This window comes from Podarcis filfolensis, assembly GCF_964270895.1.
Source record: "Podarcis filfolensis genome assembly, chromosome: 13".
In the NCBI taxonomy this organism is placed as follows: domain Eukaryota; kingdom Metazoa; phylum Chordata; class Lepidosauria; order Squamata; family Lacertidae; genus Podarcis; species Podarcis filfolensis.
In genome coordinates, this window is record NC_139615.1 from 30,388,669 (window position 1) to 30,413,924 (window position 25,256).

General features: G+C 42.1%; 1 protein-coding gene across 8 annotated transcripts in view; it reads left to right on the forward strand.

The window, feature by feature from the left end:
- The window catches only part of LOC310747752 (signal transducer and activator of transcription 5B), a 99,894-nt gene that overhangs the window by 40,726 nt on the left and 33,912 nt on the right, over positions 1-25,256 (forward strand). For 6 of the 8 annotated variants that reach the window (XM_083582786.1, XM_083582784.1, XM_083582789.1 and 3 more), the window contains one exon: positions 4,297-4,338. The gene's annotated coding sequence lies outside the window, so the exon portion shown is untranslated. Of the gene's footprint in view, positions 1-4,296; positions 4,339-5,583; positions 5,627-25,256 lie in introns of all 8 variants that reach the window. The other 2 variants (XM_083582785.1, XM_083582788.1) reach the window with 1 other exon arrangement.

Here is a 25,256-nt window from a genome sequence, read left to right on the forward strand (position 1 = left end):
ATTACAACACATTGAAATAAATGTCAGTTTAGAAGGACAAATAAAAATAACTTTGCCTGGTGCAGAAAACATAATAATTTTGGGGAGATAATCCTATGATAAATGAGGCACCACAATTGAAAAGGGTGTCTGCCACTTATCTCAGATGGCGGAGATGCCTGGTGGTGAGAGTCTCCAAAGGTCACCTCAATACATGGACAGGTTGAACCAGGGACCAGCATTACTTCAGGCACCTAGGTCCCAAAATATGCAAGGATGTAAAACAGTTTTCATATGAGCTATGCAGGTGAGTAAGGGAGCTAGTGGACAAGGGACAAATTGCTCCATCCACTTTTGATACCCTGCTTAGTTTCTTTGCCAGCTGTGAAAGAAGGGAAGTCCTTTTCTATGAGATCAGCATGGAAATACAGAGGACTGGTGAAGAAGGGATGGATCATTTTGACCATCCAGCTGTCCATTTCATTGAAGGCTTCATCATTATCATCATTATTATTATTAATATGTTAAGAAGCTAGAAGCCTGCTTTTCCATGGGGAATAGGACTTCCCGTCTTCCATGGCCAGCATGGAAATGCAACATGCTAGTCTTTATTGCAGGCTAGTAAAAGAGTTTGCTGGCTGGTAATTTTTGTTGGGTTACTTCCAAGACTGGTTAGCAGTTAGTTTCCTTGCTCAATTCTAATTGCTGTTTTTGACCATTTTATACATCTCAGTACCTCAAGAACTGCCTTTTCTCACATGAACCAACCCAGACCCTGTGTTCACCATCTGAGGCTCTTCTCTGTGTGCCTCCTGGTGACATGAGAATGTGTCTTTTCATTTGTGGCTCTTCTAGGATGCTTTCCCTGGGGAGACATGCTTAGCACCATCACTATCTAGTTTAGATGCCTGACAAAAAAAAATTTCCCTTGGGTTATTTACAAAACTGAGTTAAAGGAAATCACCCGCACCTTGAATTACACTTGGAAGCAAACTGCAGCTAAGGTCTGGAATAATATATTCATTTGTAATTAGCAATCTAGTAACTGTATTCTGAAACAACAGCAGTTTCTGAACAGCCTTTAATTGCAGTCCTGTGTGCAGTTAATTGCAGTAGCCAGTCTATTTAGCAGAGTATAACTAATACAGTACAGCTAAAATAATTGTGGCCAGACTACAAGAACTAATTTATTGGGTTAATTCTGTGTTTGGCGTTAAAATAGTTATTATGTATTTCTGTGGTACTTTTCTGTGAACAAGTTGTATTTAACTTTGCAGCGGCCTCTTGAGACATGTTTAGGCTGTAAGACAGCGGTAGGCAACCTAAGGCCCGTGGGCTGGATGCGGCCCAATCGCCTTCTCAATCCGGCCCGCAGACGGTCTGGGAATCAGCGTGTTTTTACATGAGTAGAATGTGTACTTTTATTTAAAATGCACCTCTGGGTTATTTGCAGGGCATAGGAATTTGTTCATCCCCCCCCCCAAATATAGTCCGGCCCACCACATGGTCTGAGGGACGGTGGACCTGCCCATGGCTGAAAAAGGTTGCTGACCCCTGCTTTAAGAAAATGACACTGATGTTCTGTGGATTGGTTCAGCTCTTGATAGATTTGCAGTAAGGAATGGATTTTGCCTCAGGCCAGAATGCATGGTGACCTTGGAAGTTTCCTCTGCTGTATTTGACTTGACTGCCTCTTGCGAATCACCTTCACCTATTAGCTCTCTGTAAGCTACTATTTAGGGACGTGGGTGGCGCTGTGGGTTAAACCACAGAGCCTAGGACTTGCCGTTCAGAAGGTCGGCGGTTCGAATCCCCGCGACGGGGTGAGCTCCTGTTGCTCTGTCCCAGCTCCTGCCAACCTAGCAGTTCGAAAGCACGTCAAAGTGCAAGTAGATAAATAGGTACCACTCCGGCGGGAAGGTAAACGGCGTTTCCGTGCGCTGCTCTGGTTTGCCAGAAGTGGCTTAGTCATGCTGGCCACATGACCCGGAAGCTGTCTGTGGACAGAGGCCGGCTCCCTCGGCCAATAAAGCGAGATGAGCACTGCAACCCAGAGTCGGTCACGGCTAGAGCAGTTGGGCTTTGATGTCGAAGCCCAGTTCATGTCTATACTCAGCTGTGAGCCTCCCATCCCAAACAACTGATTGGCGCTATATCTGGTTATCTTACTGGGATGACGCACGCTAGCATAGCTGAAATGTGGCAACAATCTCTCAAGCTAACCTACTGGACAGGATTGTTGTAATGATAAGGTGAGGTATCACTTGACATCTACCCATGTACACCCCTTTTGAGTTCACTTGAGGGAGGGACAAGATGCAAATATGACTAATGTATAGGTTATAGATATGCATAGATAATGTGTGGGTATGATAAAAATAAACAACTATCAATAGTTCGATGGGAACGTTGTGTACTCTTTGCTGCATCTTGCATGACAGACAAACAGAAGCAGGAGTGGGTGATGACACTGGGGATTTGCTTTCGTCTCTGCATCTCTTATTGTTTATTGATATAGAACAAAGGATTAATAATAATAATAATAATAATAATAATAATAATAATAATTTATTTATACCCCGCCCATCTGGTTGGGTTTCCCCAGCCACTCTGGGCGACTTCCAACAGAACACTAAAATACAATTACCTATTAAACATTAAAAGCTTCCCTAAACAGGGCTGCCTTCAGATGTCTTCTAAAAGTTTGGTAGTTATTTTTCTCTTTGACATCTGGTGGGAGGGTGTTCCACAGGGCGGGTGCCACTACCGAGAAGGCCCTCTGCCTGGTTCCCTGTAACTTGGCTTCTCGTAGCGAGGGAACCGCCAGAAGGCCCTCGGCGCTGGACCTCAGGGTCTGGGCAGAATGATGGAGGTGGAGATGCTCCTTCAGGTATACTGGACCGAGGCCGTTTAGGACTTTAAAGGTCATCACCATACTAGGACAGTCTCTTCTGGGGTGCCTGGAATTCTATCCCTAGTTACAGTCCAATTGCATTTTCATGTAAAGCAGAGCACACATGGATGAATTGTGCTCACCCCCCCCCCAAATATGGGCACTTCCTCCTTTCTGTCATAGTGGCGGGCAGTTTGCTTGGCAGAACAGAGTTTTGCGCAGGAATCCTAAGTGTTCCAGTGCACTATACTGACAATTCTTACGGCACATTTCTCTCTAGGGCAGATATCAAGCTCTAAAGTAGAGGGGCTTTTATACCAGCTGGCCACTGAGTTGATCCCACCTGTTGTTAAATGGGCAGTTTACAGCTTTTGTTGCTAATTCATTATGAAGTGCAATTGATACGGATTTCGCATAGTTGCTTTCGGGTTGAGATTTTGCTGCATGGCAGGCTCAAATTCAACTGATACAACTTTTCCTATCTCTGTATATACGTGGATAATCAATCTCCCTACCCCACCCCATTTTGCTATCTAAGCATTTAAAAGAGGGCGTCCCTTTGTTTATTTCCCCAGGACAGTGGGGCTGTGGAGCAATTACTCTTTTATCTGTTGGGCTGTGTGTTTTGGAATTATGTTGTTGTTCAATACAGCGAAGCCTTGTAATGGGCTGTTATCTCTACTGCATGGTTGATCTTCTAAATAGCTGGTAGGAGAATAACTTGCTGATGGATGAGCAGATGACTTCCAGTCCCTTCCCATTTAATGATTTCACAGTTCTAGCATAGAAATGACGCGGGGCTGATACAGTTTTCATGGTTGCTATTGCTTCATTTATATGCCACTTTTCTTAAAGCAGCACACAGTGTTAGTTATACAGGGCCATCTTTTCATTATGTTAATAGTATGATTTTTGAAGCCCCCACTAAAGTGATAGGTAGCTATAACTTGGCCTCATGAAAAAGTCTAGCAGGGTTAGCTTGCCCTGACTTTTGCAGAGAGAAAGGGAGCTCAGCTTGCAATGGGAAGTATTCATAAGGCCAAACTCCATCTGCCTGCTGCCTGCAGGGGCTCTGGGAAATTTGCCATAATAATAATAATAATAATAATTTATTATTTGTACCCCGCCCATCTGGCTGGGTTTCCCCAGCCACTCTGGGCGGCTTCCATAGAAAACCAAAAATACACTAAAATATCACAGATTAAAAACTTCCCTGAACAGGGCTGCCTTAAGATGTCTTCTGAATGCCATGCTGTATATTTGTGTGTGTGTGTGTGTGTGTGTGTGTGTGTGTGTAGTAATAATCAAGGAGCTATAGGCATGCTTAATAAATCTAGAGCTAAGTTTTATTTAGAGTACACTATGTGCCTACAAGAGTCCACATATTTTTATTTTGTAGTAACTTTGTTTCCTATCTTTTGCAGTGCTTTTCAAGAGCTCCAGTTGAGGGCGAGGAACCAGTGGAGGTAGGTCCTATAGAAATCCAAACTGTAATAATCTACCTTTACATAATTTCTGTTGTGCTGCTTGTGCTTCTCCCGTTTTTTAAAAAAACCCTCCCCTGGTTTTGTTTCATTCTTTATCCAAGATCTATGCAACACCAAGTGAGAGTAAAGTTTCCCCTAGTGCGGAGCATGACCACATAGAGAAATGCAAGACAAGTGGCAAGCCTTTATAAAGTGTTTGACCAAGCACTTATGAAAACAAAGTAAATCGTAAAACTGCTCTTGCTTATATGCTTGTTGACCCTTTCAAAATAATTCTGATATAAACTAGAAACATTTGGCCAGTGCCACATGTTAGATGTGAAATTCAGCCCACTATTTCTCCACCTCTTTGGCCTGTAGTCTCAAAATTTTCCAAATTCCTTAGCCTTGCCATTCTCTTCCTGCCAACACTGTCCAAGCCCCTCCTATATTTAGGTTGTTCTCTCTTCCTCCTTTTTCTGTGGGCATTGGTCTTCTCCATCTGATCTTCCCTAAAGTTCCTGCTTCTCACCCACTACGTTCTGGAACTTTCCGTCTCAGAAGCTGCACTATTTTCCCTTCTTTGCAGACGCATTCTCATTCTGAGCAGTTAGAATGAGTGAATAGAAACCATCAGCTTACTGAGCAGTGAATGTGGGAAAGTTTGCCCATTTCTTATGTGCAGCAGCACATACAACTGTGGCTGGCATTGTCTTATTCTGTGGTTGCTGTTGCTCTGCCCTTAGTTACGGACTAGTTCTGTTCTGTTGCCATGGAGTGGAAGGCCTGCCCTCCATGCATTGCTACTGTGTTTTATCACTATTTATTGGGGAAGTTTAGGGAAGTAGGTAGGTTATTTGTTCTTACAGTCTTAAAACTTTATTCACACTGATAAATGTGTTGTTTCAAAAAGGTCAGTAAGATTTTTCCACTCTCTTTGGAGTGGTTCTCTCTCAGGAAAAAAAACAAGAAACTTTTTACAAAATTTCTGTCTGTAAAGCCCATTGTTGTGTAGCTTTTAATCCTGTGAAACTGCCTATTGAGTGTAACGTCACACCTTAAAATCAAGATTAGTCATGTATGGATTGTACACATTTCACCCCAACCCCTTGTCATACAACTCACACAGAACTATGACTTCTGAGATATAACTAAAAGAACCCTCAGATCTGACTATTATGGGGTTAAATTTGGAACCTCTAATTATGGACAGAAGTAAGACTTTTCTTTCCTGATCCTTTTTAGTTTTTGCCCAGGATATTCCAGCAGTAAACAACCTGCAAATAATGTGAGTAGGAGTATTATTTATGTATTAAAAAGCGTTCTTACACAAAACACACAAAACAAAAAGAGATTATTTAAAGATGTGTCACAGAACTAAACATATTTTAAGTATTTCAAAATACATAAACAACACTTGGAAAAAGAATTTTGAAGTCTCAGGGGCAAATTACACACAGTGATAAAGACTTAGTTTGGCATTGCATGAATCTTTTTAAAAACTTACATATAGCAGCTGTATGGGGTGATATGGCTCTCAACATTTACCAAGTATTACATAGCAGAGAAAGATTGCTCCTTATTTTGCTTAATACCATGAAATGCTATGATAGAAAAACATTGTTTGGTAAATTGTCTGTCCGTAGTGTTCTCTGACATTGCACAAAAACTCAGCAAATGATTTGGAGGATTTGCAGGCTGGAAACAGGTGCTAGACGTGTTTTGGTCTCTCAAATCCATCAATACACACATCTGTATCCATCAATACACCCAGCTCATATCTGTTTCATGTGATAGTTTTCTCTTTCAGAGGGCATATTGTATGGCTTCTAACATGGAATGGCCATCCTTCATGTATCTCCATTCCTATCCGTCATAACAGTTTCTGCCAATCTCATCAGGTTTGTTGTATTTCCCAAGGAGTTCACGTGAGGAGAGGAAGCTGGTATTCTTGCAAGTGGAGATGCCAGCCAGGGAGGAGAGTCAGAACATAAAGCATAGTGGGGTATTTTATGAGTGATTAATAATACAAGGAATAGTGCTGCAAAAAGCCCGCTCTTTGGGTGGGAAGCTTTAGTCTTGGCTTTTAGCCAGAGATCGCCCTGCTCACATACAGCCCCTAAACATATTTACAAAACTTCTCTGTTAAAAAAAAGTGCGTTCCCCATACTTTTCAGCTAGGGTAGAGCAAACTAAAAATGTCCTTACGTTTTAGTATTAAAACCAGAAATTTGCCCTCCCCACAGAATTATGTGCTTATTTGTTGTTGTTTTTTTAAATAATATTTATTAGAGTTTCAAACAATCACAAAAATGACAAAAAAATAACAAAACAAAAAATAAAATAAAAAAATACAAAGAAGTAAAACCAATTAAAAACAAGTCAATCCTTCCATGTCTTATCTTTCATTTGCTTGTTTCCCTGACCTCCTCACACCTCCCTTTTTTGTATTCTAGTTCAATAGTTGTTTCAGCAAATCCTTACCATTTTTTCCTTTATCTTAATAGTTTATCTTAATATATTGTAACTTTACATTCTCACCTGTTAACAATCCATTTTTACATACCCCTTTGTAACATTACTGCTAAAACCACATAACTTCATTCCAACATCCTTCTAACATTCCTTAATTTTACAATATTTCTGTAGATAATCTTTAAATTTCTTCCAATCTTCTTCTACCGACTCTTCTCCCTGGTCTCGGATTCTGCCAGTCATTTCCGCCAGTTCCATATAGTCCATCAGCTTCATCTGCCATTCTTCCCGGGTGGGTAAATCTTGTGTCTTCCAATACTTTGCGATGAGTATTCTTGCTGCTGTTGTTGCATACATAAAGAGAGTTCTATCCTTCTTTGGCACCAATTGGCCGACCATGCCCAGGAGAAAGGCCTCTGGTTTCTTCAGGAAGGTATATTTAAATACCTTTTTCATTTCATTATAGATCATCTCCCAGAAAGCCTTAATCCTTGGGCACGTCCACCAAAGGTGAAAGAATGTACCTTCATTTTCTTTACATTTCCAACATTTATTATCGGGCAAATGATAGGTTTTTGCAAGCTTGACTGGTGTCATGTACCACCTGTATATCATTTTCATAATATTCTCTCTTAAGGCATTACATGCCGTAAATTTCATACCTGTGGTCCATAACTGTTCCCAGTCAGCCAACATAATGTTATGTCCGACATCTTGTGCCCATTTTATCATAGCAGATTTCACCGTTTCATCCTGAGTATTCCATTTCAGCAGCAAGTTATACATCCTTGATAATATCTTAGTTTTGGGATCTAACAGTTCTGTTTCCAATTTTGATTTTTCCACCTGGAAGCCAATTTTCTTGTCCAAATTGTAAGCCTCCTTATTTGAAAATAATGAAGCCAATCTCGCACTTTGTCTTTTAGTTTCTCAAAGCTCTGCAATTTCAATTTGTCTCCTTCTTGTTCCAAAATCTCCCAATATTTCGGCCATTTGGCCTCCATATTGAGCTTTTTCTGGGCCTTCGCTTCCATCGGTGATAACCACCTTGGGGTTTTATTTTCAAGTAAGTCTTTGTATCTTGTCCAGACATTAAACAATGCTTTCCTGACAATATGGTTTTTAAACGCTTTATGTGCTTTAACCTTATCGTACCACAAATATGCATGCCACCCAAATACATTATTGAAACCTTCTAAGTCCAAAATGTCTGTGTTCTCAAGAAGCAGCCATTCTTTCAACCAGCAAAATGCTGCTGATTCATAGTAAAGTTTAAGATCTGGCAGGGCAAATCCACCTCTTTCTTTTGCATCAGTTAGTATTTTGAATTTTATTCTAGGCTTCTTGCCCTGCCAGACAAATCTAGAAATATCTCTCTGCCACTTCTTGAAACAGTCCATTTTGTCCAAAATTTGCAATGTTTGAAACAAAAACAACATTCTTGGCAATACATTCATTTTTATCACAGCAATGCGGCCTAGCAATGAAAGCTTCAAATTTGACCATATTTCTAAATCTTTTTTGACTTCCATCCAACACTTTTCATAGTTGTCTTTAAATAAATTCACATTCTTGGCTGTCATATTAACCCCCAGGTATTTCACTTTCTTAACCAATGTTAGACCTGTCTCCTTCTGAAACCTCTCTCTCTCAATCACTGTTAGATTTTTCTCTAGAACCTTGGTCTTTAACTTATTCAACTTAAATCCTGCAACCTGACCAAATTCTTGAATCAATTCCAATACTCTTTTAGTACTAGATTCTGGCTCCTGTAATGTCAATACTAGATCGTCTGCAAATGCTTTCAATTTGTACTGTGCTTATTTGAACCCTGGTCTTCCACTACACCAAACTGGGGTTGTGTATGATTTTGTAGTCAGCTGTACAAGCCGTAAGTCTAGTCCAGGAATAAAGCAGGATGAAGACTGTGTTTCGAGAAACAAAGTGTGGGATGCAACTTGCATACATTGTCCCTAGCAGTAACAGTGGTAATGCTGCTGTCAGACACCCAGCTCAGTGGCTTGCCAACCTTTCTACTTTGGTGGAGCTGTTTTTACATCGTCCTCCATTGAGAAACCCTTCTAAAGCTTTTCTACAACACAGTTTGAAAACCAATAGCTTAGTTCAACAATTTCAAAGCTAGGACCACCCCTTTAACTGCAGCCTTCAACAATGAGACCCCCCCCTTTTTTAAAGAAAATATGGCTGTTGTTTTGCGTCTTCCTTTAGAGCAGGGGTGGGGAACATGTGGCCCTTTAGATAGTGATGGACTTCAACTTCCATTCTGGCCATGCTTGCTGGGGCTAATGGGAGTTGGAGTCCAACAACATCTGGAAGACCACAGGTTCCCCATATTTGCTTTAGGGTAACCAGATAGAATGGAGACCAGGACTCCTATCCCTTTAATATTATGCAGAAGAGGGGGCTTTAAGCAGCTTGTTAAGTAGAGATAAGAAAAGTTATCAAAACAGCTATACAGGTGCCATTTTCCTTATTTAAATACCCACCCACCATCAGATCCTAAAGATAACCCAGATTTGAGAGTGCAGCCAAGAATGTAAATTGGGAAAACAGCACAGAAGAGTTAAATACCCCACAGCTCCACTGCTCTGATGAAATTCTGACACACATCTCTTGAATGTGGTTGCTTTTCAGTAAAAATGCAAATGTTGGGAGATCAAGTTGCAGATGCCCTGCGCAGTGTAGCTTTGCCCTCAGATTTAAAGTTTGCAAAGTTGTTTTACATTCTTTGTCACTCTCTCATTCATCTTTATTGAATTTGATTGGAATTTACAAGTGGAACTTGCAGCAAAAGATGACTCAGAAACTTCAACCGATCCAAAATGCAACAGCCTGTTTACTGGCTGGCGTTCCATTTAGAACTCGCATAAGCTCCGTGTTAAAACAAACTGCATTGTTTGCAGTTTCGTTTCTTGGCCCAATTCAAGGTACTTACTTTGATATTTAAAGCCATTCTCTAACTTTTGGAACCTTTTCAGAGTTTGGGTTTTTTTGCTCGTGTGTGTATGTGGGGGGGGGGGTTTCCTTTCCTTTTACATTAACTGTTGATTATATGTTTGTGTTCTAGAGTGTCTTAGGTTATTGTTAAGGAAAGACACTTGTGTCTTCCTTAGAACAAATCTTTTGTGCTTGGTACTTAACTGCTTTATTATTGAAAAATTTAATAGAAATCAGGCCATTCACTATGACAGCCCCTAAATTGTGGAATTCTCTTCCCAAAGAGGTGTGTACTTTCTTCACCTTATAGCTGTCATTGGATGTTGAAGTCATACCCCTTACTGTGTTTTCTTATTTAAAATTGCATTGGTTTCTTACTTAAATTCTTATATCTCATTTAAAATTGTATCACTGTATTGTTTTAACCTGCCCTGGGACCTTGTGGTGAAAAGCGGGTTAGAAATCCTGTTTACAGTTACAATTATTTATTCCATTTATATCCTGCCCTTCCTCCAGAAGTCCAGGGCAGCAACAGAAAATGCAGTGTGGTGTACTATTTTTGAGGATTCCTGCCATTTCATTCTCCCTGCTCCCGAGCAGCCAGTCAGCATTTCATGCCCATTGTCAAGTTTTGGTTTTATCCCACCTAAAAATATTTTGTATCTCTGCAAACCTTGGGGTTTTTACCAAACTTGCATGGGATGTGCCATAAGCAAATGATACACAGTCTGAACTTTGGAAATGGAAGGAATTATGATGCATAGCGTAGGCAGCGATGGATATGCTTTGCAGTTCTCTTACTGTTGGTCTATATCTTGTAGAGTTGTGCTGCTGTGTATTTCTGGAGAGAGTGGGTGTTACTCAGCTACGTCTTACTCAGAGTAGACCTATTGAAATGAATGAACCTAACTTAGTCTACTCTGAGTGAAACTTAGTTGAATACCACCCATTGTCTATGGGCTGCAGTAAAGATGTGAGCACATGGGGAAAATTCCTCCCAGGGTTTTGGGGGGGCGGGGGGTGTTTTCCTCAAGGGAAATTTGAGGGGTTCCCCCATTCCCTCCTCAAATCTTCAGATCTCTAGACTGTAGGAGAATTTGGTCTCTCCTGGTTGATGGTACTACTTGATCGCTTGCGGCATCGTGGAAAGTTTGTTTCAGAACTTACTTTATTTACTTCAAGTTCCTTTGACATGATACACTGTGGAGTTTCCTGCTTATAGTTCATTTTGATCTGGGTAGTGTATATTCTGTACAGGCGACTCTCAATTTACGCTGGGGTTACGTTCTGGGGATAGCACGTAGAGCCAAAATCACATACACTCAAAACGCATTGGGTTCAGTGGTGGGTGGGATTGCGAAAGACGTTTCCCCCCAGACGTCCGCCCCCTTTTTATTATTATTACTATTATTATGCCAAGTGCATAAAGCTGTACTTCCACCATCAGACCATCTGCTGCTAGATGGTATCTGTTTTAGACACAGAATTCAGCATCCTATAAATCTCAGTGATAAACTTGAAAAGTAATGATCAGTAGTGAAATCTCAAAAGACCCAAATCTCCTGTGGTCCTGGAGACTTTTAGATGCCCTACATGGTTTCTTGCCCTTTTCAGTGGCCATGAGAACAAGTAGGCAAACAGGCCTGTGAGCACATTTGCATAAATTATTTAAGTTGTAGATTTTGGGTTGCTTTTGTGCAGAATTTGGATATTCCCCTGAAATTTATGCAGATCTGGGGTATGTGTATGTGTGTTGAACTGACATGAGGGCCCCATACCTCACATCTATAACAGCTAGCAATGTTCTCTAACACAAGTACAGTCGTACCTTGGTTTTTGAACAGCTTCGTTCTCAAATGTTTTGGCTCCCAAACGCTACAAACCTGGAAATGACTATTCCGGTTTGCAAACTATTTTTGGAAGTCGAACGTCCGACGAGGCTTCCTGCAGCCAATCAGAAGCCACACTTTGGTTTCTGAACATTTTGGAACTCGAATGGACTTCCGGAACAGATTCCGTTTGACTTCCAAGGTACGACTGTATTGTTTTAGATGCTGTGTAGAGCACAGAACTAGCATTATTTTTGCTTGGAAAGCTCCCAGTCTACATTTGATGGGTAGCACAAGGTTTTTTGGGGGGCGGATTATAAATTGAGAGATGTATCCACTTGCTTTATACTGAGCCAGAACACTGGACTATCTAGTCCAGTATTTTTTCCTCTGACTGTCAACAATTCTCCAGCATCCTTGGTAGTTTTTCCCCCCGCCTCTTGTTCCAGAGAGCTTTAATGATAAAATTGTATGTAAATGACTGAAACAAACAAACACAGAGATAGGTAATCTGCAGCTCTCCAGATGTTATTGGACAACAGTTTATCTCTCTCTGTTAGCCATGAAAGTTGGGAGTCCAACAACACATGGAGGCCACAAGCTCCTCATCCCTGCTTTAACTGGAGATGGCATGGATTCTGAATTTTAGTTCTTATGAATGCAAAGCATGTTTTCTGCTACCAGAGGCAGGTTAAGTATACAGTGACCCCAAACTCCCATTATTCTAGGCGCATTTTGCAACAGGGAATTTCATTAGCGTGACCAGTTTATGAGCTCTGGGCGCAGTACTGCGCCTAAGATTTCATATTAAAACTGCAAAGTGGAAGAAAATCGGAGGACCTTTTTCTGCCTCCCCACTTCCAGCTACTCCCTGAACGACTGGAGAAGAGACCCTTTTAAGAATATTAGGGAGGTGGGCAGGGGAAGGACTAGATCAGGTGAAAAATGAACATAATATTTTAGCTGCAGTTCATTCATTTTCAGCTTTGTATTCATGTTATATAAAAAAAGTGCGCCCAGACATTCCATTGTTGCTCCCATAACCTAGGTTTAAGGTGCCATTTAGCTCCTAGCTTTCATGTCTCAGTTTCTAACACTGCTCAGGAAAGGTTTTACCTGAAGGAAGAAACTTATTGGGCCAACATGAGGGTACTGCTTAAGGCATAGAAGAGCCATATATCATAAGGCATGAAGGTGGTGGAGGGAAAGGAACGTATCATATTATCCTTCCCCAATCTGGTGCCCTTCAGATGTTGTTGAACTCCCAATCTGCATCAGCCTTATCTAGCATGGCCAATGATCTGGAATGCTGGGAGTTGTGGTCCAAAATGACTAGAGGGCACCAGTTGGCAGAGGCTGTCATATGTGGCCACAGGGATGAGCCTTACTTCCCAGACTCTGGAGACCACAGATCAGGAGTGGGGAACACGTACCTCTGCAGAGATTGCTGGACTAGGATTCTATTATTCTATGACTACAACTTCCATTATCTCTTGACTGTCAGCCACCCTGGCTGGGACTGATGGGAGCAACAGGTATGACGGAAGATCACAGGTTCCCCATCCCTGCCATAGATAATTCTGTTTTCCAGGTAGGGGGAGCGACCATTACTTTAAAATTCCCTGTCATTGGAAAGATGGTTATTGCTCTCCTGTGAGTGTTAAAATGATGAGGGAATTGTTGTTCTTGCCTGTTCAAACTCGGCGTAGGAAGTAGAACAACACAGCCTCCCAGATTATTATATCGCAGTGTGGGGCCCAATTTGACTTGGCTTGAGAAGGCAATAGGCATTTTCTGTTGTAATTGTATGTTCTTTGAAAAAATGTTCTCATTATAAAAAAACTATACGTGGTAATGCTATGTTTGTATTTTAATACTTTCTTTCATTATTTCCTAGCTTGCTTCTGGGTTTAAAATAGCTAAAGAAACTAATTCTAAGTACCTTAGAAACCTGCAGCTGAACACTTGGTTGGTTATTTCCGTTTGATATGTGATCTTCAGCCTTTGTCTTTTCCCTTCTCCACAGCTCCTATCTTAAAAGTTTTTTGTCCTTATACTTTTCCCTTTTGCCAACAACTTGGAGCCCCTCTTGTGCTTAGGCTGCTATTTCACTCTAGCCCCTCACTCTGCTTAGCTGTTCTTTATCTCAGTCTTCTGTCTCCACACTTTTAAATGTTTTCAATGTCTTTTGCTCAGCCTACTGCTCTTTTTTATTCAGTTGTGTGGCTTCTGGCCTCCTTATATCTTCCCAGAATTCTGTCTCCTTCCTTCCTGCTGACAGCACATAGTTCCACCTGTCCTTTCGCCCTTCGTTATCTCTTTTCCCCAAACAAGCTAACTTTTCACTTCCATCCACAGCAAGCCTTATTATTTGTCAACATTCTGTTTCTGACACTCACTGAACAGTTAGAATGTTTGTGAATATCTCATGATAGTACACAACCATTGGCCGGGGCAGAAAGCCTGTAGGTGACAGGACAGGAGACAGACAAAGGACCATTTTTTGCCTATTTATAGTTACCAATCTATCAGTAACAAGCTCAAGATTTGACAGCTGATAGGTTGAGAGGGAAACCAGGGTATAAGAGCTCAAATGAGTCAGATAATGAGTCTCATTGTCAAGGTTATAAATGCAAACAATAACCTGAGGTGACCAAGGGAAGGGTATGTCTGGGGTGTGTGTGGAAACACTCTAGGATGCTGGCTAGATGGGTATTTAGAGACATGGGTATTTAGAGAGACAGGGACTTGGAGGAAGGCTGACTAGCTGGAGCAGAGATGGGGCACCTGTGTACAACCCGCATCAGTCCTAGCCATCATTCCCAGTGGTCAGCGAAGTTGTAGTCCAACAATGTATTGTAACCCACAGAGAATGGAAATGATTGACTGCAAGTTATTTATGAGCTGTATCAATGTGCAAAACATTTTAGAAGGGAAGCATTACTAAACATACAAAGGGCCTGAAGACAGAAAAGCCTTCGTTTAGTTGTTGCAGGGGGCTGGATTCAGGATAAAACAATAAGAATAAATCTTTCTGCAAACTTTGGTAGACTTCTGCTGAAACAGACAATAAAAATCGTTGTAGAAATCTTTTTCTTTCCCCCTTTTCTGAATAGGCAGTGTATTCAACTATGTTTTTCATGCAATAATCTATTTCTTCAGTTTTTGACCGTTTAACTAATCAAATTTTCTGTGCCTTCTTATTGTAATGAATTTGGACCTTGACAGCACTTAGCCCAATCCCTTTACTTTGCTAGAGAGGGTGTGGATATGAGGGTTTAAAAATGTGCCTACTTGAGATCAGCTTCGTTTCTCATTTTAACGAGGAGCCTGTTCATAAAGTATGGAGAAACAGTGGCTTTGTTTATGTTTTTGGACTCATAACTCCTTTCAGCCAGCTTCAGCCAATATAGTCAGTGGTCAAGGGCATTGGAAGTTGTAGTTTAGCAACATCTGGAGGGCCCCAGGTTCCCCAGGACTTCTCTAGTTTGTGACCTCATTTGTATGGGGTTTTCCCCCATATAGGTAGTCTCAGTGGTGTGCCCCTGATTTATTGTTTTCCTTTACTAGTATCTTAATTCAGGGATGGAGGACCCGTGGCCTTCCAGATGTTGGATCTACAACTCCCAAACCATTGTCTGTGCTGGCTGGAGCTGATGGGAGTGATTCCAACAAGGTATGGAGGGCCACAGATACTCCTTTCTTATGCACAGTGAAATCCTATGCGTGTCTACTTGGATGTAAGCTCCGTTGAATTCACTGGAGCTTTACTGCCAGGAAAATGATATTTGGTTTCAACTTTAATTACCGTTTCCAAATGGTATGATGTGAAGGAAATGTATTAGAAGTGTGGGAATCGCACTGATGTCTCTCTGTGTATGTATGTATGTATGTAAGTATGTATATATATATATATATATCCCGTGTGTGGGTGCCAGTGAGTTAAATTGTGTGTCAGTTGTGTGTGGTTTTAAGAGCGTGGGGCAGACAAGCTCAGAAATCCAGACGCATGAGAAGTTGTTCCATTCCTGCTTGGTACTGTTTTTGTTAGAAGAATCTACTCTGGCTAATACTTCAAAAACACATTGCTCAGCTACCAGTGTGAACAGTAGCAAAGTGACAGGGCAATATGGAAAGAAGGCAGAGTACAGGAATGTTGATTTGGGCCTTTGGCCTGCCACTTGCCAGATCTTAGTCTTGTCTACACAGATGGATTTCTGTGTATTTTCTTCAAAGTTGCTCCTCAGAAAGTCTCTCTGCTACCCACTCTGTGGCTTTTACATGATTTGCCCCTGCTATCATTTCTATCCAGGTACAGGCATCCCCCTGTTTACGCGCGGGAGTTATGCCCAGAGGCACCACGCGTGTCAGTGAAATTGCATGTAATTGAAAACCCATTGAAAAGGCTTGCAAACACCCTGTTCTGTTTTTTTTTTTTAAAGATTTTTATTAAGGTTTTACAAAAAGAAGAAAGTTACAGAATAAAAAAGAAAAAAGAAAAAAAGAAAGGAAAAATACAAAAAGTACAAAAATACATTAAAAAAAATACAAAGTACAGAAAAAATAAATAGAAAATAGTTAAAAACAAATCAATCTTTTCATATCTTAAATTTCATTTACTTATTTCCCCGACCTCCTCACACCTCCCTTTTTTGTATTCCCGTTCACATGGTTAATTCAGCAAATCCTTACCCTCTTTCTTTTTATCTTAATTCTATATCTCAACATATTATAACTTTATATTTTCATCCAATATCAATCCATTTTTACATATTCTTGTTAACCTTGTTGCTTGATTTCAATCCAACATCATTTTAACATTCATTAATTTTACAATGTTTCTGCAAATAGTCTTTAAATTTCTTCGAATCTTCTTCCACCGACTCTTCTCCCTGGTCTCGGATTTTGCCAGTCATTTCCGCCAGTTCCGTATAGTCTATCACTTTCATCTGCCATTCTTCCAGGGTGGGTAAATCTTGTGTCTTCCAAGCAAACACCCTGTTCTGTCCCCGTTCTGCCCTTTTAGTGACGTTTCAGTGATGACTTTATGACATTTCTGGATCACTCCTGGGATCAGCGTGGTGCATGTGTACACGATCGATCATACATAAATTGGGGGGGGGGGGCTGCCTGTATGACTTTACTGCATCTGATCAAATTAACCCTTGCTCCAGGAATACTCACCAAGAAACTTTGTTGTCTTAGCTGGAGTAGGAAATGGTTCTCCCACACCCCCAGCCAAGGTATATAGGAGCCAAGGGCAGCTGAGTTATTTTGGCACCTGAGACAGCAGATCCCACTTCCACCTCATTGGCAGTAAAAATGCAACAAGAGTGGGGAACCCGTGGATCTTCAGATGTAGTTGGACTCCAACTCTCATCAGTCCCATCCAGCAAGACCAGTTGTCAAGGGTGATTAGGAGTTGGGAGTCCAGCAACGTTTGGGGGGCCAAAGGTGTTTCACTCCTGATACATGGCAATTAAAGATTCCTGGTTGCAGGGGGTTGGACCGGATAATCCTCTTGGTCTCTTCCAACTTTACAGTGCTATGATTCTATGAGTCTATAATTTGCTGCCCCTTTTTGACACACCGAATCAGCTGCCTAAGGTGGTCGTATCTCTCTGCCCAATGGTAGTAAGCTTCCAGTATGTACGCTATGCAGGGTCATCCACACCTTGTTGTGACTTCTCTCCATGATAAAGGTTTTGTGTGCACAGAACTCAAGTTTTGCCCTTAGCAGTTCTCCAGGCAGAGGTCAATTGCATTTGCTGTAAATGAGCAGTGAAGTATTTGTGTATGCCAGGGATTTCCCATGTGTGTGTCTTCGTGTAATAACAAAACTTGAACTGTTTTTATCAGGAAATTTTTCACTTCCATGTCCGGGGCTTGACTATCATCGTCATAGCGTGGGTGGGAGGGTATTTTTTGTAACTGAGTTCTGCTCAGTACAGAAATATTCATTTGAGTCTGTGGTTTCCGAGCTGGGCAGTAATTCCTTGTGATTTTTAGTTGCCTCCAGAGATGGCCTGAGTAATGTATTGTGTTGAAACCAAATGCGGGAAAAGGAAAATAATGAGAAAACCAGACACTTGGAGCCTTTGCTCCAGAAGTTTCCATTAAGACAACATTCTTGAGTGGGAATACGCAGGAATGAATGGTTTTCCTCTTTTCCAATGTTGCTTAATCAGTATTAATGTTGTTTTACAGAAAGCGATTTTTCAAATTGTTTCCTTGAAAATTAACAATACTGGCATTTAATTTATGCTGCTTTAACTTTTCCAACCCTCCCTACACTTTCCCCCAATCCATTTATAGCCCTTGGGGGGGTGGGATAAAATGTGTGCAGGTGTGTTTGAGGGTATCTAAGGGAGTGCCGCTTAGCAAGAGAGAGTAAGTATTGTGGTGTGCTTTCACAAAAAGCTTCGTTACTTGCACCAGGGCAGGCATGAACATCTGCTAGTTGATAGAAGGTGCGTTGCCTTTAACTGTTCTTCCCTGCTGTGCTGGGGGTGGCTCTTTGTGAGCACCACTTCCTGGATGATATGGCTGGGCTCAAGCTGCTGATAAAACAGGATTCACCCATCTGACTGGCCCAGACAGCGGAACAGCAAGTGCCCTCTGTTTGCTTGCAAAACCCCAAAGGAGCTATTTAATCTGCTACCTTGGCTGTGCATATTCCCCAGTTGTATGTACAGCCTACTCTTTGACGTTTGTGTCTTTGGCAAAGTAGGTCGGTTTCCCAACTCAATGATAACAGTTTCCCACTCTGCAATGTTGTAATCTTGCTGTAACATGGTCACGGATTGGTCTTGCCTCATACAATTGTCGGTAAGTTTGGCAGACACTCTTTCTCCTCTCTCTCTCTCTCTCTCTCTCTCTCTCTCTCTCTCTCTCAACATTCTCACATTCATGCTTGTTAGTAGCAAAGTTGATTTAGGTGAACTCTTGTGATGTCTTGGACGGTAGAGAGCATTTGCTCCATTTAAAAAACTGTACATTACTTTCATGTTTAGCACCCTATTGTTGATTTGAAGAGCTGGGTGTTTTTCATGCTTGCCCAGTGCTATCTGTTGAATGGCATACGGAAAGCCAATGAAATGTTTGCCTATTTTTGTATCTTACACAAACAAGCAGTATGCTCCAAACCAATTCAGAATAGCTGTGCTGTTTTTGAAAATTAAATAAAGCTGTGACCTTCCCTGACTGCCAAGCTTGCGTGTTTGGTGACGTCTCAGGCTGCAGGCTCCGGCTGCGCTCATTATGTTCTCCTTTTGCGTCCCTTCATCATCAGCAGTCCTTTTGTGCTCATGAGAACAGCGAGGAGTGCTTTCAGATGGCAGCAAAGGTCACCATTTGTTTTGGGTGTCGCGGATTGTGACAGTCCTGTCTTCCTGGCTCTGCTTTCCTCTTTGCACAAGAAACCAAGAGGGCTTGAAAGGTGTTTTTGATTACTTTAACTGCTGTTTCCTCCCCTTCATAACCCTACCTAAGTTAACTCTTTTCTCCCCCCAGTCGCTGAAAGTGCATTTGTTGCAAACTGATTTTTGTTGTGGGTGGAACGGTGCCAAAGGAGTCCCATTTACCCAGCAGTTGTGCTAACATAACTGCGAGGATAGGAAAAGTGTCCCTATGGAAAGCCAGATACCTTTTGCCCACCCCCCTCGCCAGGACACTCCCACACTCAAAGCAGGATGCTGCCCTGCAGACTATACAAGCCGCGTACTGATTGTGCAACGATTCCTGTCAGTGTGGCGGGGGGGGGGGGCGGGCAGCAACGTGGGCTGAAACAGTCATGTTGCCTTGCTAGGATCGAGAGGACTGAGAAAAAACTTGCAAGCTGCTCCCTTCCTGCTGGGTTAAAAAAGGCTGAATCACACACCAATCTAGTGATTTCTTTTCTATATGCAAGAAAAGAATATTTTATTGCAGATATGTATGTACACATGTTATGTGTCCTAACTGCTTTTACTATCAACATTTAAGGTAAAGGTAAAGGGACCCCTGACCATTAGGTCCAGTCGTGACCGACTCTGGGGTTGTGGCGCTCATCTCACTTTATTGGCCGAGGGAGCCGGCGTACAGCTTCCGGGTCATGTGGCCAGCATGACTAAGCCGCTTCTGGCGAACCAGAGCTGTGCATGGAAACGCCGTTTACCTTCCCGCCGGAGCGGTACCTATTTATCTACTTGCACTTTGACGTGCTTTCGAACTGCTAGGTTGGCAGGAGCAGGGACCAAGCAACGGGAGCTCACGCCGTCGCGGGGATTCAAACTGCTGACCTTCTGATCGGCAAGTCCTAGGCTCTGTGGTTTAACCCACAGCGCCACCCGCGTCCCTTCTATCAACATTTAATGTCCACAAATCCTTCTTTTTTCTCCCCGGTGACAACACCACTGGGGAACAGGGTTTCCCTTTTTTGTGACTTTGTTTTGCTCTCTGCAAACTAGTAGCAGTCTTGACATTTGCTTACTTAGCGAAATGTTTGCTAAAGAAGGAGCCACATGGATGATCATTTCTTCCTTCCATTGCTCCATGCCTCCAACTCTCCACCTTCGGGCTTTACTTTTCACTTCTGTTTATTGGATTTCTGACTGATGCACCCATTGTTACGGGAACTCCTGCAATGTGGGCCCGCTCCCCTCACTGCCAAGGTTAACATGAGAGACCTTCACCTCTGTGAATGGAGCCTGCAGTGCAGCTTCTCACCATGCCAACATCCTAGAACTGAGTCAAGGCTGAAGTGGTTAGGAGTTACTATAAGTCTTTCCCACATGGACTGGGACTTGTCGCAGTATGCTTTTGGCATATGAAGGAACAACACTTCCATACTGCGAGGAAGCAGGCTTTAGCGGCTCGCACAGAGAGGTGAGAAAGGACCACAAATGATGGATATTCGAAATGTTCCCCGAGAGCCACAAACTGTCAGGGAGATGGCCCCGATGGACCCTTGGTCTCATGTTGCAGAGGCTTGGTCTAGGAACTATTTTTTTGGTGGTTACCTGCCTATATGGCAAGCAGGTTTTCTTTGATCAGGTTGTGCTTGTGGCCTTCCCAGAGGCATCCGGTGAGTCACTGTAGGAAATGGGATGCTCATCGCTGAGCATCTTGTTCACCTAGTAGCCATAAAATAAAATTTTAAAAAATTCCCATCCCACATGCATTTGCCATATAAAACAAATATTTGAAAACCTTCTTATGACCTGCAGTGGACTAGCTTAGTGGAGGTCAGCTGGCAATGAATTTCACAGTCATGGGGCTACCAGAGGAAAAGATTCTGCTGCAGGTCTGGAAAATATGTTTTTGTTCCCTGCGTGTTGCTTTTCATTTTATTTTAGGAGCTGGTGCTTCTGCACAGTCTGGATAGGTTTTACACATTTCTATACACTGACATCAAACATCAAGGAAGCAAGGTGCCTGGGATTTTCCCAGCTCTCTCGCACTGTTTCCCAGACCTCCTACGCAAAAGCCAGATAGCTTTGAACTTGCACAAGCACTAGCCCATTAGTGTGACCTTACGGGGTTTAAATTGTCTGCATCAAGTGTTGCTGGTTTTTTAAAAGAGTGTTCAACTTGCACTTGCTCTGTTGTTTTTTAAGAGTTGCATGATACAGAAAACATTTGTCATAGCTGAGACAGAAGGCCTTCCAAGTTTGTTTGAATCTAGAATGCTCCTCCCGTCTTGCACTTATTAAATATTCGGAAACGCTGGGATCTTTGCCTTCTGTCAATATTTGCAAAATGACACATTTTTAAGTGTATGTATGCAGACAGATGCTGCTTTATCCAGAGTGATTTGTTCTTATGTTAGAGATTAAGGGCAGGTTTAACCTGGAATCTCCCAGTCGGATTAAGGTTTCGTTGGCCTCTCATCACGGGAGATAGCAAAAATACCTTTCCCCTTCTGAGGCTTGAGCCCTGGAGTTTAGTGAAGCAGCTGCTCTAGCTGGCAGCATTTGGAATTGTAAACATCTCTTTTTGATGCTGTTTGGCCCAATAGCATTTACAGAAGTGACACTGTTTTCAGATGTGAGGGGATAGCTCATAACATTGTCTTTTAAGGCCAGTAATTTCCTGGGGTTGGAAAGGAGTATATGGGTCATCATGCCCAGTAACTTGACACAAGGAGGAATCCCACCTAAAACAAATCTCAATGCACAATTTCCCCCCCATTTGTTTATGGGTGTAAGGGGCAGACAGATAGTTTTTCCTTGAGGTATTAGTTTCAATTGAGGAGGTATGTAGCTTTCCCCCAAGGCACTTGAATTCTGTCTTTTATTCATAATTTGGAGCTTTCCCCTTCTGCTAGCGCTTGAGTAGGGAAACTAAGGCCCGGGGGCTGGATCCGGCCCAATCGCCTTCTAAATCCGGCCCACGGACAGTCCAGGAATCAGTGTGTTTTTACATTAGTAGAGTGTGTCCTTTTATTTAAAATGCATCTCTGGGTTATTTGTGGGGCATAGGAATCTGTTCATCCCCCCCCCAAAAAAATATAGTCCGGCCCCCCACAAGGTCTGAGGGACAGTGGGCCAGCCCCACGGCTGGAAAAGTTTGCTGACCCCTGTCCTAGCACTTCAGGTACAATTATTAGCCCAGTCTGGAATGTGATGGTCTGGGTGCCTCATGCATCTGTTGGGTATCCTACCCAGGTCCATGGCATTTTGTGCCAGTTTTAGGATTTTAGTATTATTATTTTTCAGTCACTTGGCAACACATTGCTCCTTTGCTATACCTCTCAAGGATGGTAAAACTCAAAACAGCTGCTAAGAAATTTAAATATTGCAAACAGCGCAATACTTCTGCTTTCTACCCCCAATATGGAGAAAAGGGCTGGAAGATCAATGGCTAGAGCCACCTGTTTTGGATGAAGAAGGTTGCAGAGTGGCTTCCTGGCACCTCCATTTTAAATGTACAGGTAGCAAGTGATGGGAGAAATCTCTGCCAGAGAGCCACTGTCAAGAGTAGACAATTCTGGGCTAGATGGATCAGTCTGAAATTCACCTTCATATGTTCATAAGGCCCCATCGTTTTGTGAGCCTTTAGCTTTTAAGTTTTATTTTCAGAAAGTTCTGAAAACTGTGTGCTCCCTGTTCTCCCCGCTGGCCCAGTTTTTTCAAGTATATATTGTTTCCTTGAGACACATAGCTTGACTTGTTTGCATGAATCATGCGGAAGTATTGCACTGCAGACATCTATTGATCTTTCAGGGCAAGCAATTATGACTGAGGACCAGTTCTGAAAAAAAATTTGTGGGCCGCTTGAGAATAGCTGAGAGTGCTTCTGGATCACTTAATAAACATTTCTTCCTCTGCATATGAAGCAGACCTGTAATTCATGGTTTTAATAGCCATATGAATGTGCTTCTGAGTTACATGTGCAGAAAAATAAAATACTGTTTTCTTCTGCATCAGCATCAGTGTCAAGACTAACACAAGTATTACGAAAATGTTGAGCCCTAGACCATGACCTTGTTAGCCTGTTTGATAATTTGACCCTGGTTAAAACAGCCTCGGTCAGCACCATCAGGGACAGTGTGGTCATCAGTCAGGTACAAATATTTTCAGCTGTTGCTTAACCATTCTGTTGACTGCCTGAATGGAACTTTCAAACCGCAGTTTGAGATTCTCTTGTCCAGATTAAGGTGGTTGTTGTTTTTTAACTGAAATACATTTTGTTTGTTCAATCTAAGTTGCCTTGAGAGAGCTTTGCCCTAAAAGGCCTCCTAAAATAAATAAAAACAAAAACTTAGGATTTCTTTCAGCTCTCTGATTCTGTCAGTCTTGATAGAACAGTCCCTAAAGGCCTGTCCTCTCTAGGGCTGGGCAATATCTGATTTTAAACATCACGATATATCACCAGCTACATATAATGATATGTTGCAATATATATTGGTGGTGGCGGAGAACCTTGCCGGGCCTCCCTGTGATGGTGGAGGGGATTAAAATGTAAAGAAGTAGTAGATTTAATAAAAATATTAAATAAACTTCCATATAATATCTTTAATATATTTTCAACTAATTTAAGGGTAGTTTAAGTGATTTACTAGTCAAGTTGCATCTGCTTCCCCACTCAGAGATCTAAGTGGAATCTGTACATGCATAAACCCCACTGAGTTCAACTAAACTTAACTGCTGGGAGTAAGCCTCATTGAGTTCAGTAGTACTTGCTTGTGAGTAGGCTCACATTTGCTTGCACTGCTTACCGAAAAACACCCCATTATTTTCACACAGTACCTAACCTCCTATTGTTCAGCATTAGGCAGCCAGCTAAATCTTCTCCCCTCCATTCCGCCCCCCCCACAGAAGGCCCGCCCAAAGCCCTCATCCCACCAATCTCTCCCTTTTTATCAAAGAGAGGGAGGGAGGTCAAGCAAGCAAAAAGAGAGCAAGCAAAGCTGGAAACCCTGGTGCTTGCAAAATATCTGCAAAGTATCCATTCAGATGAGCTATCCCTCTGGGAAGCTGTTAAATATCCACCTTTTGTTCACAGTCCTACCTCTGCTGACTGGTTAGTAAACTTCGGGATACATAAGTGGCAAACCCGGAAGTAAATTTCCAGTTTTTTGCTGCATGCGCATAAGTGGTAGACTGCTTTTGCGCATGCACAGAAGCACTCTACCACTGTGCGTGCGTGCGCAGAAGCGGTTCCTCCGGTTGCGGAAACCTCGGGATCTGACCAGAGCACTGGAGTGGATCCTGTCCGCAACCGGACAGGTACCACTGTATTGCCTTGTTGAAACTGCTTATCACAATGTTATTTCAGTACAGTGGTACCTCGGGTTACATACGCTTCAGGTTACATACGCTTCAGGTTACACACTCCGCTAACCCAGAAATAGTGCTTCAGGTTAAGAACTTTGTTTCAGGATGAGAACAGAAATCGTGCTCTGGTGGCACGGCGGCAGCAGCAGGAGGCTCCATTAGCTAAAGTGGTGCTTCAGGTTAAGAACAGTTTCAGGTTATGTACGGACCTCCGGAACGAATTAGGTACTTAACCCGAGGTACCACTATACCAGTTTACTGTACAGCCCTAGTCCTCTCACAAGGAAGACAGGAGAGCATCTGGAAAAGACATACCTTGGAAAACACACTAGGCGTGGTTCGAAATGTGCACTTGCCATTCAGCTTCCCAGAAGGTTGTTGAATATGTGCATATGAGAACCATGTGGATTGTGAATACTCTGAAGCAAAGGTCCAAATCTAATGGCCACTTCTCCATATACTCATTTTGAGAACATTTGTAACGGGTGGAAAATAGAGAACTGAGAAATTAGCATTGCTGTGAACTTCCCTGCTCTTCTGAAGGCAGGCCTTATCTAATACACTGATATATCTCTTCAGTTAATTGTTGGTGTCTAGTGGCTCTTATTTCACAATCTTTCATGTTTCTAGTTGCTCTTGTTTAGAGGGCATCTATCACTCCATTGTAAAGCTTAGAGATTGACAGGGTGCGGCTTCCACAATCTTATCATTCTCCAAGCTTCCCTCTCCTGTTCTGTCTTGGATTTTATTTATTGCTGTGGATTGGAAGAAAGAGTTTTTGAACTTGCATAGTTGTGCCGGGGGGGAAGAAAAGCTATAACTAAAACTCATGTAAACGTGATGCAGATTTTTGGTTCCTTCTGTCAAAAAATAAAATAAAAAATACCTGAGAAGGTAT